Below are 14,073 nucleotides of genomic sequence, written 5' to 3'. Positions count from 1 at the left end.
TCACCGTGTGTCTGGGTGGCACCCGGCCCGACGGGCCCTGATCTCGGTCACCGTGTGTCTGGGCGGTGCCCGGCCCGACGGGGCCCTGATCTCGGTCACCGTGTGTCTGGGCAGCGCCCACCCCGACGGGCCCTGATCTCGGTCACTGTGTGTCTGGGTGGCACCCGGCCCGACGGGGCCCTGATCTCGGTCACTGTGTGTCTGGGTGGCGCCCGGCCCGACGGGGCCCTGATCTCGGTCGCTGTGTGTCTGGGCGGCTCCCGGCCCGACGGGGCCCTGATCTCGGTCACTGTGTGTCTGGGCGGCGCCCGGCCCGACGGGCCCTGATCTCGGTCACTGTGTGTCTGGGCGGCGCCTGGCCCGACGGGGCCCTGATCTCGGTCACTGTGTGTCTGGGCGTCCGGCCCGACGGGCCCTGATCTCGGTCACTGTGTGTCTGGGCGGCACCCGGCCCGACGGGCCCTAATCTCGGTCACTGTGTGTCTGGGCGGCGCCCGGCCCGACGGGCCCTGATCTCGGTCCCTGTGTGTCTGGGCGGCGCCCGGCCCGACGGGGCCCTGATCTCGGTCACTGTCTGTCTGGGCGCCCGGCCCGACGGGGCCCTGATCTCGGTCACTGTGTGTCTGGGCGGCGCCCGGCCCGACGGGCCCTGATCTCGGTCGCTGTGTGTCTGGGCGGCGCCCGGCCCGACGGGCCCTGATCTCGGTCGCTGTGTGTCTGGGCGGCGCCCGGCCCGACGGGCCCTGATCTCGGTCACTGTGTGTCTGGGCGGCGCCCGGCCCGACGGGCCCTGATCTCGGTCGCTGTGTGTCTGGGCGGCGCCCGGCCCGACGGGCCCTGATCTCGGTCGCTGTGTGTCTGGGCGGCACCCGGCCCGACGGGGCCCTGATCTCGGTCGCTGTGTGTCTGGGCGGCGCCCGGCCTGACGGGCCCTGATCTCGGTCGCTGTGTGTCTGGGCAGCGCCCGGCCTGACGGGCCCTGATCTCGGTCGCTGTGTGTCTGGGCGGCACCCGGCCCGACGGGGCCCTGATCTCGGTCACTGTGTGTCTGGGCGGCGCCCGGCCCGACGGGGCCCTGATCTCGGTCACTGTGTGTCTGGGCAGCGCCCGGCCCGACGGGCCCTGATCTCGGTCACTGTGTGTCTGGGCGGCGCCCGGCCCGACGGGCCCTGATCTCGGTCACTGTGTGTCTGGGCGGCGCCCGGCCCGACGGGGCCCTGATCTCGGTCACTGTGTGTCTGGGCGGCGCCCGGCCCGACGGGCCCCGATCTCGGTCACTGTGTGTCTGGGCGGCGCCCGGCCCAACGGGGCCCTGATCTCGGTCACTGTGTGTCTGGGCGCCCGGCCCGACAGGCCCTGATCTCGGTCACTGTGTGTCTGGGCGGCGCCCGGCCCGACGGGGCCCTGATCTCGGTCACTGTGTGTCTGGGCGGCGCCCGGCCCGACGGGGCCCTGATCTCGGTCACTGTGTGTCTGGGCAGCGCCCGGCCCGACGGGCCCTGATCTCGGTCACTGTGTGTCTGGGCGGCGCCCGGCCCGACGGGCCCTGATCTCGGTCACTGTGTGTCTGGGCGGCGCCCGGCCCGACGGGGCCCTGATCTCGGTCACTGTGTGTCTGGGCGGCGCCCGGCCCGACGGGCCCCGATCTCGGTCACTGTGTGTCTGGGCGGCGCCCGGCCCAACGGGGCCCTGATCTCGGTCACTGTGTGTCTGGGCGCCCGGCCCGACAGGCCCTGATCTCGGTCACTGTGTGTCTGGGCGGCGCCCGGCCCGACGGGGCCTGATCTCGGTCACTGTGTGTCTGGGCGGCGCCCGGCCCGACGGGGCCTGATCTCGGTCACTGTGTGTCTGGGCGGCGCCCGGCCCGACGGGCCCTGATCTCGGTCACTGTGTGTCTGGGCGGCGCCCGGCCCGACGGGCCCTGATCTCGGTCACTGTGTGTCTGGGCGGCGCCCAGCCCGACGGGGCCCTGATCTCGGTCGCTGTGTGTCTGGGCGGCGCCCGGCCCGACGGGCCCTGATCTCGGTCACTGTGTGTCTGGGCGGCGCCCGGCCCGACGGGCCCTGATCTCGGTCACTGTGTGTCTGGGCGGCGCCCGGCCCGGCGGGGCCCTGATCTCGGTCACTGTGTGTCTGGGCGCCCGGCCCGACGGGCCCTGATCTCGGTCACTGTGTGTCTGGGCGGCGCCCGGCCCGACGGGCCCTGATCTCGGTCACTGTGTGTCTGGGCGGCACCCGGCCCGACGGGGCCCTGATCTCGGTCACTGTGTGTCTGGGCGGCGCCCAGCCCGACGGGGCCCTGATCTCGGTCACTGTGTGTCTGGGCGGCGCCCGGCCCGACGGGCCCTGATCTCGGTCACTGTGTGTCTGGGCGGCGCCCGGCCCGACGGGCCCTGATCTCGGTCACTGTGTGTCTGGGCGGCGCCCGGCCCGACGGGCCCTGATCTCGGTCACTGTGTGTCTGGGCGCCCGGCCCGACGGGGCCCTGATCTCGGTCACTGTGTGTCTGGAAGGGCTCCATGACAAATGCCCTGTGCATCCCAGACTTTTACGCGGCCGCACCCAATGAACTTTTGCGCTACACTCTTAGTGTTAAACCCGTCGCTCTTAGCAGCAGAACTTGCTGCGACTTGGGCCGGTCTGATCCTAATGACTCGGCCTGTAAGGCTCGAAACAGCCCCTGATTGGTGAGTGCACATCAGGGCATGAAACGCTAGCCAAGGCGCAAACCCAAGCCCTTCAGTCAGAACAAAACACTTCTGTCCTTGGAGCCACAAAAGTCATTTGTCTCCAAAAGGGCCTTAGAAATCAACAGCCTGACGGCTCTTGAAGAGCTGGGAGAGGCCAACGGGGGACTCTGGGCTTCTGAAGCTGAAGGGTGGTTCCCCTCTCCAGCCTCTGACAAACAGAGGCCAAGGACACCCTTTTATCCCCTGGCTAATAGCCTTTTATGGACCTAACCTCCGTGAAATTATCTAGCTTCTCTTTAAACGCTATTATAGTCCTAGCCTTCACAGCCTCCTCTGGCAAGGAGTTCCACAGGTTGACTATGCGCTGTGTGAAGAAGAACTTTCTTTTATTAATTTTAAACCTGCTCCCCATTAATTTCATTTGGTGTCCTCTAGTTCTTCTATTATGGGAACTAATAAATAACTTTTCTTTATCCGCCCTCTCCACACCACTCATGATTTTATAGACCTCTATCATATCCCCCCTCAGTCTCCTCTTTTCTAAACTGAAAAGTCCCGTCGCTTTAACCTCTCCTCATATGGGACCCGTTCCAAACCCCTAATCATTTTAGTTGCCCTTTTCTGAACCCTTTCCAAGGCCAAAATATCTTTTTTGAGGTGAGGAGACCACATCTGTACACAGTATTCAAGATGTGGGCGTACCATAGTTTTATACAGGGGCAGTAAGATGTTCTGGGTCTTATTTTCTATCCCTTTCCTAATAATTCCTAGCAACCTATTTGCCTTTTTGACCGCCGCTGCACTCTGTGTGGAAGTTTTCAGAGAACTGTCCACGATAACTCCAAGATCTCTTTCCTGATTTGTTGTAGCCAAATTAGCCCCCATCATACTGTACGTATAGTTGGGGTTATTTTTCCCAATGTGCATTACTTTCACTTATCCACATTAAATTTCATTTGCCATTTTGTTGCCCAATCACTCAGTTTGGTGAGATCTTCTTGGAGTCCCTCACAGTCTGCTTCTGTCTTGACTATCCTAAACAGTTTGGTATCATCTGCAAACTTTACCACCTCACTGCTTACCCCTTTCTCCAGATCATTTATGAATAAGTTGAAAAGGATTGGTCCCAGGACTGACCCTTGGGGGACACCACTAGTTACCCCTCTCCACTCTGAAAATTTACCCTTTATTCCTACCCTTTGTTTCCTGTCTTTTAACCAGTTCTCAATCCAAGAAAGGACCTTCCCTCTTATCCCATGGCCATGTCATTTACACAAGAGCCTTTGGTGAGGGACCTTGTCAAAGGCTTTCTGAAAATCCAAGTATACTATATCTACTGGATCCCCCTTGTCCGCATGTTTGTTAACCCCTTCAAAGAACTCTAATAGATTAGTAAGACAGGATTTCCCCTTACAGAAACCATGTTGACTTTTGTCCAACAAATTATGTTCTTCTACATGCCTCACAATTTTATTCTTTATTATTGTTTCGACTAATTTGCCCGGCTCCCCCAAGACACAGTATGGAGATCTGCAGAAACTAGGCCGGCCGAGGGGGGTGCTTTCACCCCCACCTCCCTGCGCCCGGAGCCACCCGGAGAAATGATACAGCAACGATTCCACCATGCCAGTGACACCCATCTTAATGCCAGGGTGTCTTTATCGCCCCCTGCTGGCCGGACAGTGGAACAGGGTTCCAGCGTAATGGCGTGCCATCTGGCTGCCACATAACGCCCCTAGACCTGGAGGCGTAGGAATTAGGTGGGACGCTTGGTGGCACCCACCAGCTAGTACACTGCCGAAGCTGCCGGGAGCTCTCTAGAGCAGGTGTGTAGTTCCCTAGACGTAACCCTTCTGGCTACTTTTTTTCCCACCGCCCAAACCGCTGCCAGTTTGTGTCGGCTGAAAGATCGGTTTCATTACTTACGTCTTGCCAAAGCTGTGTCATTCGGCTGAATGGTTTTGGTCAGAAAATCCCTGGCCTCGTTAAGCCAAATAAATATGCCTGAAAAAATACCATTTGGAGGGCTTTTGAAGAGTGAGCTTTAATTTTTTCTCTTCTAAATGGCTTTTGGGTGCCAAATGGTTGTGCGTGTTAATGAGAAAATGTTTCAAAACAGGTGCCGAAATCTAACGGTGCCAAGTCATTGGAGCCCAAAGCTGACCAGCAATACAGTTTGCCGGTGGCACATGAATGGGGGGGCACGGGAAACAGGGATGAGAACGCCAGCTCGTTGGCAAAGCTGGGTGAAGCACGCGCTGTGCATGTCCATAAGAACATAAGAACGGCCGTACTGGGTCAAACCAAAGGTCCATCTAGCCCAGTATCCTGTCTGCCCACAGTGGCTAGTGCCAGGTGCCCCAGAGCGGGTGGACCGAAGGCAATGATCAATACATTTGTCTCCTGCCATCCCTCTCCAGCCTTTGCCAAACAGTATTTGGTTGTATTGCCAAAGGTGCACGTCAAGGAGCAAAGGCCGGACTTAGTGCATGAGGAACGGTCTCCAGGGAAGTAGGGAGACTCAGAATGATTTTGGGGGGAGTGGTTTGAGCATTGCCCTGCTAAACCCAGGGTTGTGAGTTCAATCCTTGTAGAGGCCATTTGGGGCAAAAATTCATCAGAGGTGGTAGTTGGTCCTGCTATGAAGGCAGGGGACTGGACTTGATGACCTTTCAAGGTCCCTTCCAGTTCTAGGAGATAGGCAATCTCCATTAATTTAATTTAATTTTAACCAGTGAGACGCTGTGGCCGGGAGAACAAACAAGATCTCTGTATAAACGGGAACCTCCAGAAAAAGGAGAGAGATTATTTTACCTCTGTATTTGTTGCTGGTGGAATCCTGCATCCAGGTCTGGGGACCACAATTCAGAACACCCACTGATACATTGAAAAGTCAAGTCAGGGGTAACTTGGCCCCCAGTGCCTATCTAGGAACAAATAATTAATGACAAAGCTCTTCAGTCTCGCAGCAGGTATGTCTGCGCTACAGGGCTGTGTCTACACGGGCAAGTTATTCCGGAAAATCAGCTGCTTTTCCAGAAAAACTTGCCAGCTGTCTACACTGGCCGCTTGAATTTCTGGAAAAGCACTGACGATCTCATGTAAAATCATCAGTGCTTTTCCGGAAAAACTATGCTGCTCCCGTTCGGGCAAAAGTCTTTTTCCGGAAAATTGTTCCGGAAAAGGACCAGTGTAAACAGCACAGTACTGTTTTCTGCAAAAAAGCCCTGATCGCGAAAATGACGATCAGGGCTTTTTTGCGGAAGAGCGTGTCTAGATTGGCCACGGATGCTTTTCCGGAAAAGCGTCCTGCCAATCTAGACGCGCTTTTCCGAAAATGCTTTTAACGGAAAACTTTTCCGTTAAAAGCATTTCCGGAAAATCATGCCAGTGTAGACGTAACCCCGAGGTTTTTTTGGAAAAACGTGAGTTACGTCCGCACTGCAATTGCGTTCTTCTGCAAGAAAATTGAAAGAACAGAGGGGTTTTTGTGACATTGGTAAGCCTCTTTTTACAAGGAAGAAGCCTTTTTCCGAAAGAGCTCTTTCCGAAAAAGGCATGTGTGGGCGGGGAAGAGGGAGTTCTTTTGCAAGAAGAGGAAAGAGGGAAAGGCACACGTGCTCTGGTGGCTATTCAGTGTGGACACTGTCTTTTGCAAGAAGTTTTTCCGGACGCTCTCTTCCGGAACAGCTTTTTCCAAAAGACGCCTGCAGTCAAGACATAGCCAGACACAGGTCGAACATGGGCTGAGAGCTGGCACTGCAAGCTAGACACATTCAGGCTGGAAAAACGGGGTCACGATTTAATGGTGAGAGCAATTCACTGCTGACGCAAGGGTCATGATGGATTAGCTGTCACGGGCAGTTTTTAAGTCCCAGTGGGCTGCGTTTCGGAACAGGGGTCGTTTTGGGCTGTTCATTGAGCTCCGACAACGGCCCTGTCTGGATGCGGAAGCAAATCTAGTCATGCATCGTTTTCAACCTTTTCAATTTGCCAACATTTCTGGGAAAAAAATCATTCGCACTTCGCCCTGATGCTATTTTTTCTCCTGGTTTATCAGGACGGCGGCTTTTTGCCCAGGACGGGGTGGGATGGGGGTGCAGGAGCAGGCTAGGGGTGGGAGGGCGGGTGGGGTGGGAGGGGGGTGCAGGAGCAGGCTGGCACTGGGAGGGCGGGTGGGGTGGGAGGGGGGGTGCAGGAGCAGGCTGGGGGTGGGAGGGCGGGGTGGGACGGGGGTGCAGGAGCAGGCTGGGGGTGGGAGGGCAGGTGGGGTGGGAAGGGGGTGCAGGAGCAGGCTGAGGGTGGGAGGGGGCTGCAGGAGCAGGCTGGGGGTGGGAGGGCAGGCGGGGTGGGAGGGGGGTGCAGGAGCAGGCTGGGGGTGGGAGGGGGGTGCAGGAGCAGGCTGGGGGTGGGAGGGCAGGTGGGGTGGGAGGGGGGTGCAGGAGCAGGCTGGGGGTGGGAGGGCAGGTGGGGTGGGAGGGGGGTGCAGGAGCAGGCTGGGGGTGGGAGGGCGGGGTGGGACGGGGGTGCAGGAGCAGGCTGGGGGTGGGAGGGGGTGCAGGAGCAGGCTGGCAGTGGGAGGGCAGGCGGGGTGGGAGGGGGGTGCAGGAGCAGGCTGGGGGTGGGAGGGCAGGTGGGGTGGGAGGGGGGTGCAGGAGCAGGCTGGGGGTGGGAGGGGGTGCAGGAGCAGGCTGGCAGTGGGAGGGCAGGCGGGGTGGGAGGGGGGTGCAGGAGCAGGCTGGGGGTGGGAGGGCAGGTGGGGTGGGAGGGGGGTGCAGGAGCAGGCTGGGGGTGGGAGGGGGTGCAGGAGCAGGCTGGCAGTGGGAGGGCAGGCGGGGTGGGAGGGGGGGTGCAGGAGCAGGCTGGGGGTGAGGGGACTAGGCAGGAGATAGGATACAGGAGCAGAGGGGGACGTGGGAACTGGTCGGGAGGTGTCACAGAGCTGGAGCACCAATGCTGGGAGAGAACCCTTAGCCTCGGGGGCCGGATCCAGGCAAGCCAGGGGCCAGATCCAGCCCCCAGGCCGTAGGTTCTCCACCCCGATCTAGGCCAATAGCTGGTTTGCCTTGCGTCCCACCCCCAGGTTTGATCTCCCTCAGAAATGCCTTGTTTAGAAAATCAGTCAACAGGGTCCCTGCCCCCTGCTACTGAGAGCATCTGACTTTCCCTGTTTTACCCCAGAACAATCAAATCAATCACCGGAGATGTAAATAGCGCACTTACATTTCCATGGCTAGTACACAGCACAGTATAAACAAGGCCTTGGATGGCTGAAACACCAGGCAAATCCCTAGGCGAGTTGTTGGACTCGCGGGAAGCGCTCTGGGTGCCCCCAGAAGACCCCTGCCCCCGGCTGGATAACCACCGGGCCAGGCCAGTGGTTTTCCCCTGTGGTTCAGGGATCCCTGGGGGTCCACGGACGATTTGTCCGCAAATGAAAAATAGGTTGTAAGCCACTGATCCAGGTTGAACGGCTCTCTGACCCCAGCGGTACTTGACCCTCATGACGTTAGTGAGGCCAAAGCATTTCGATTCTCAGGAACCTGGGCCGAGTGCTCACGGGTGCCCTGTGGCAGGGAACAGCTGTGGCGAGCCCTGCCGTGCCGCACCAGCACAATCCGAGCCGGGAGGGGAGCATCATTTTCACAAGCGGCTAGTGATCGGGGGTGTCCGAATTCCGCTCCCTTAAAGGAAAGCTGATCAGAGGGAGACAGTGAAACTGACCAGGGATGCGGGTGAGAACGCACGTGGAACCTGACATTCTTTCCGTGTTAATAATCGAAGGAGCTATTATTAGGAAGGCAGATCAAGGCGCCTGTGTCTTAACTTCGCCACGTGTCTTTAACAGAGAGGCTGTGGGGCCTTTACTGGATGAGGGAGGTAATCTAGTGACAGATGATGTAGGAAAAGCTGAAGTTGCCTCTGTCTTCATGGACAAGGTCAGCTCCCAGACAAATGCACTAGGCAACGCAGTACGGGAAGGACGTGGGCAGCCCTTGGTAGGGAAAGAACAAGTTAGGAACTATTTAGAAAAGCTAAACACACACAAATCCATGGGCCCGGATTTAATGCATCCGAGGGTACTGAGGGAGTTGGCAAATGTCTTTGAAAATTCATGCAGATTGGGAGAGATCCCGGATGATTGGAAAAAGGCAAATGTAGTGCCCGTCTTCTAGGACAATCCAGGGAACTACAGACCAGTCAGCCTTACTTCAGCCCCCAGAAAAATCATGGAGGGGATCCTCAAGGAATCCAGTTTGAAGCACTCGGAAGAGGGGACGTGATCAGGAATAGTCAGCATGGATTCATGAAGGACAAGTCGTGCCTGACCAATCTGATTAGCTTCTATGATGAGGTAACTGGCTCTGTGGACGTGGGAAAGTCAGTGGATGTGATAGACCTTGACTTTAGCAAGGCTTTTGATCCGGTCTCCCACAATATTCTTGCCAGCGAGTTAAGGGATTGTGGATTGGATAAATGGACTGTAAAATGGATAGAAAGCTGGCTAGACCGTCGGGCCCAATGGGTAGTGATCAACAGCTCAATGTCAGGTTGGCGGTTGGTTTCTAGCAGAGTGCCCCAAGGATCAGTTCTAGGACTGGTTTTCTTCAACATCTTTATTAATGACCTGGATGAGGGGATGGATTGCACCCCCAGCAAATTTGAGGATGACACTAAGCTAGGGGGAGAGGTAGATACACTCGAGGGCAGGGATGGGGTCCAGAGTGACCTGGACAGATTAGGGGATTGGGCCAAAAGAAATCTGATGAGGTTTAACAAGGACAAGTGCAGAGTCCTGCCCTTGGGACGGAAGAATCCCAAGCATTGGTACAGGCTGGGGACCGACTGGCTAAGCAGCAGTTCAGCAGAAAAGGACCTGGGGGTTACGGCGGATGAGAAGCTGGATATGAGTCAACAGGGTGGCCTTGTAGCCAGGAAGGCCAATGGCATATTAGGGGGCATTAAGAGGAGCATTGCCAGCAGATCTAGAGATGTGATTATTCCCCTTTATTTGGCGTTGGTGAGGCCACATCTGGAGTATTGTGTCCAGTTCTGGGCCCCCCACTACAAAAAGGATGTGGACGCATTGGAGAGGGTCCAGCGGAGGGCAACCAAAATTTTTAGGAGGCTGGAGCACATGACCTATGAGGAGAGGCTGAGGGATTTGGGTTTGTTTAGTCTGCAGAAGAGAAGAGTGAGGAGGGATTTGAGAGCAGCCTTCAACTTCCTGAAGGGAGGTTCCAAAGAGGATGGAGAGAGGCTGTTCTCAGTGGTGACAGATGCAGAACGAGGAGCAATGGGCTCAAGTTGCAGTGGGGGAGGTCTAGGTTGGAGATTAGGAAAAACTCTTTCCCTAGGCGGGTGGGGAAGCGCTGGGCTGGGTTCCCTAGGGAGGGGGTGGAATCTCCATCCCTAGAGGTGTTTAAGTCCCGGCTTGACAAAGCCCTGGCTGGGTTGATTGAGTTGGGTTGGTCCTGCCTTGGGCAGGGGCTGGACTTGATGCCTCCTGACGTCTCTTCCAGCTCTAGGATTCTATGAGTCTGTGAACACCAATCGCAGCCCCCGACCGGAGACCACCTGGGGCTGTTCCCTGGCACCCTAAACCGGGGCTTGTCCCCAGGAAGGGGTTCACCCTTCCCATGCCTCATCACAAGGAAAGGTTGTTCAAACCTCACTCCTGAAATGAACCAGACTTCTAGGGCCAGAGAGGAGGCATCAAATACGGTGACCCCTGCAGTAGTCAGGGGGAGGTGCAGGATGCAGAATGTCCAGGAAGCAGAGACTATATACCATTGCCCTCTACTACATGACTCAGAACTGTGTGTCATAAGCCCTATAGTGCTAACAGCAGATGGGGATTTTCCCTTAGCACAGGTGCTGGTGAGGGTGGATTACTGCAGCTGACTTTCCCTCCACCCATTGACAAGGGCTCCTCTCTACGATCAGCTGCTGTAGCTCCCGCCAAGTACCCACTGCTCTGAGTCCTGGCTAAGCCCCTCTGGGTGGCTGGAGTCTCCCCGAGAGAGGGCCCTATGTCACTGAACCCAGCGGGGCTTTCCTGCTGGACACAGAGAGGGCATTTCCCCTCTGTTATCAGCACCAGCTGCAATCCTGTGTCCTGTTCTGGTGCCCACAAGTCTGGAAGGCACATGGCGGGGGGGGGGGGGGAGCGGCAGAGGCGAGCCACGCAAGTGATTAACGGTCTAGGAAAAACCTGCCTGCAGGGCCAGGACTCCAGCAGCTCCCTCGATTTAGCAAAACGAAGAGATGGCAACAGGGCGACTGGGTCGCAGGCTGTCGGTACCGACGCGGGGACCCGACCCTGACTAACGGGCCCTCCGGTCTCGCAGGGAAAGGCCCCACCTGCCCCAGCAGCTGGAAGGCGAAAGCTAAAAACAAGGGGCCAGTTTTTGATGGGCAGGGTAATTGACCAGGGGGCGGTTTCCTGAGGGCCGTGGGGAATTCTCCAGCGCTGGCCTTTTTAACACCCCGCTTGGATGGTTCTTCGAAACCACCGGCTCTGGAGCAAGCAGGAATTCCTTGTGGGCTGGTCTCTGGCCTGGGTTATGTGGGGGTCCGACAAGAGGACTGCAATGGGTCTCACTGGGCACGGCAGCCTCGCCAGGGCTCACCTTGCCGGTGTCCCAGCCATCTGGGCTCTTCCTGAGCCCCGATTCCCCGCTGGAGCCAGCCCCTGGCCGGAAGGGCCACGCCGGGTCTGGAGGGCCGCAGCGTGTGCGCGGGAGGCTGTGGGCGTCGGTCGGGTCTGGCTGTGGGGCAGGTGGGTGGATAGGAAGGCCTGGCGGGAATGGCAGGGAGGAATCCATCCCCCTTCAACCACAGAGCAGGGTGCGGGGGGGATGGGTTGATCCAGATCCCAGCGTTGGGGGTGCCCATTGGGTGCAGAGAGGGGAGAGAGAAAGAGGTGGCCGGGGGGGGGGGTTTATGGAGAGAGCGGGGTGGGCACTGGGCACTTTGCACAGTGCACGGACACACACACACGTGCCCCCGCAGGAACAGCCCAGTGCCGGGTGCCTCCCCATGACAGACGCCCTCCCCCAGCTGCCGAGTCCTGCTTTTCCACCCGCCCCCTCTGGCCGCGGGGGACCCAGGGGACGCCAGCTAGAGAAATGCTTCCCTTGGGGCCCATAGGCCTGGGGCAGCCCGGAGTGAGGGATCCCAGCAGTGTGCGATGCAGGGGGCAGATTGTCAGCCGGGAAGTGGAGCTGCAGCTCCAGGGGGTGATGCCCCATTGACCCCAGCTGGGATCTGGCCCCATTGACTCCAATGGAGCTACGGCCCATTGACCCCAGCTGGGATCTGTCCATTGACTCCAATGGAACTACGGCCCATTGACCCCAGCTGGGATCTGTCCATTGACTCCCAGGGAGCTACGGTCCATTGACCCCATCTGGGATCTGTCCATTGACTCCCAGGGAGCTACGGCCCATTGACCCCAGCTGGGATCTGTCCATTGACTCCCAGGGAGCTACGGTCCATTGACCCCATCTGGGATCTGTCCATTGACTCCCAGGGAGCTACGGCCCATTGACCCCAGCTGGGATCTGTCCATTGACTCCCAGGGAGCTACGGACCATTGACCCCAGCTGGGATCTGCCCCATTGACTCCCAGGGAGCTACGGCCCATTGACCCCAGCTGGGATCTGTCCATTGACTCCCAGGGAGCTACGGACCATTGACCCCAGCTGGGATCTGTCCATTGACTCCCAGGGAGCTACGGCCCATTGACCCCAGCTGGGATCTGCCCCATTGACTCCCAGGGAGCTACGGCCCATTGACCCCAGCTGGGATCTGTCCATTGACTCCCATGGAGCTACAGCCCATTGACCCCAGCTGGGATCTGTCCATTGACTCCCATGGAGCTACAGCCCATTGACTCCCATGGAGCTACAGCCCATTGACCCCAGCTGGGATCTGTCCATTGACTCCCAGGGAGCTACGGCCCATTGACCCCAGCTGGGATCTGTCCATTGACTCCCATGGAGCTACAGCCCATTGACCCCAGCTGGGATCTGTCCATTGACTCCCATGGAGCTACAGCCCATTGACCCCAGCTGGGATCTGTCCATTGACTCCCATGGAGCTACAGCCCATTGACACCAGCTGGGATCTGTCCATTGACTCCCATGGAGCTACAGCCCATTGACACCAGCTGGGATCTGTCCATTGACTCCCATGGAGCTACAGCCCATTGACCCCAGCTGGGATCTGCCCATTGACTCCCATGGAGCGATGTCCGTTCACACTGGCTGGGAGGGGCCCGGCTCTGTTGCTGTCTGCGCGACGCCCCAGGCAAAGCCCCAGGCGCTATCCCCAGGGCCAGGCGCAGGGGGGAAATGACGGTGCGGTTACAGGCTGGAGCCGTGACAGCCCCGGATGTTGCTGCTGCGGCCGCTCGGAGCCGAATGCTCCTTTCCAAGCAGGTTGCATCAGCCCTTCCTGTTTACGTTTCCGTTGCTGCTATTCCGGGAGCACCTCGTGGCCCCGCCACGCGCACAGAGCCCCGCCGAGATCACAGCCCCTTTGTCCTACGCCCTGCACAGGCACCGTAACCCAGCCGGGGCCCCGCGTGCCGGGAGGGAAAGACAGCCCCTTCCCCAAAGTGTGAGCCTGACGCACTCAACACACTGATGTCCCACCAGCTCTCCGAAAAGGCGCTTGGAGAGCTCCGCAGAAAACGGGCAGACTGGGTGTGTCCGGCAGCGTGGAGAGACTTATGTGTGTGCATGTGTAAAGAGTTACGTGTGTGCACACACATGTAAAGCGTTATGTGTGCATATCAAGACTTACGTGTGGGGTGTGTGTATAGCATTACTTGTGCGCGTGTGCATAAAGCAGTACATGAGTGTGTGTGTGTAAAGTGTTCTGTGTGTGTAAAGCGTTACGTGAGCGTGTGCGTGTAAAGAGTTATGCACGCGCCCATGTACAGTTACATGTGTGTGTAAAGACTTGTCTGTGTGCATGTGTAAAGCATTACGTGTGTTTAAAGTGTTATGTGTGTATGTGCCCGTGTAAAGTTATGTGTGTATGCACGTGTAAAGAGTTACATGTGTGCATGCAAGTGTAAAGTTACACGTGTGTGTGTGTGTAGATTTACATGTGTGTGTGCATGTATAAAAGAGTTATGCGTGTGTGTGTGCGCACACATGTGTAAAGTTACATGTGCAAAGAGTTGTGTGCGCGCACGTTTAAAGAGGTACATGTGTAAAGAGTTGTGTGTGCACGTGTAAAGATTTGTGTTTAAAGAGTTGTGTGTGCGCATGCACGTGTAAAGAGGTACGTGTGTAAAGAGTTGTGTGCGTGCACCCGTGTAAAGAGATACGTGCGTAAAGAGTTGTGTGCGTGCACGCACGTGTAAAGCG

The sequence above is a fragment of the Pelodiscus sinensis genome, chromosome 18 (assembly GCF_052426305.1).
Source record: "Pelodiscus sinensis isolate ZL-2025 chromosome 18, ASM5242630v1, whole genome shotgun sequence".
Classification (NCBI taxonomy): Eukaryota; Metazoa; Chordata; order Testudines; family Trionychidae; genus Pelodiscus; species Pelodiscus sinensis.
Note: the sequence above shows the minus strand (reverse complement) of the source record.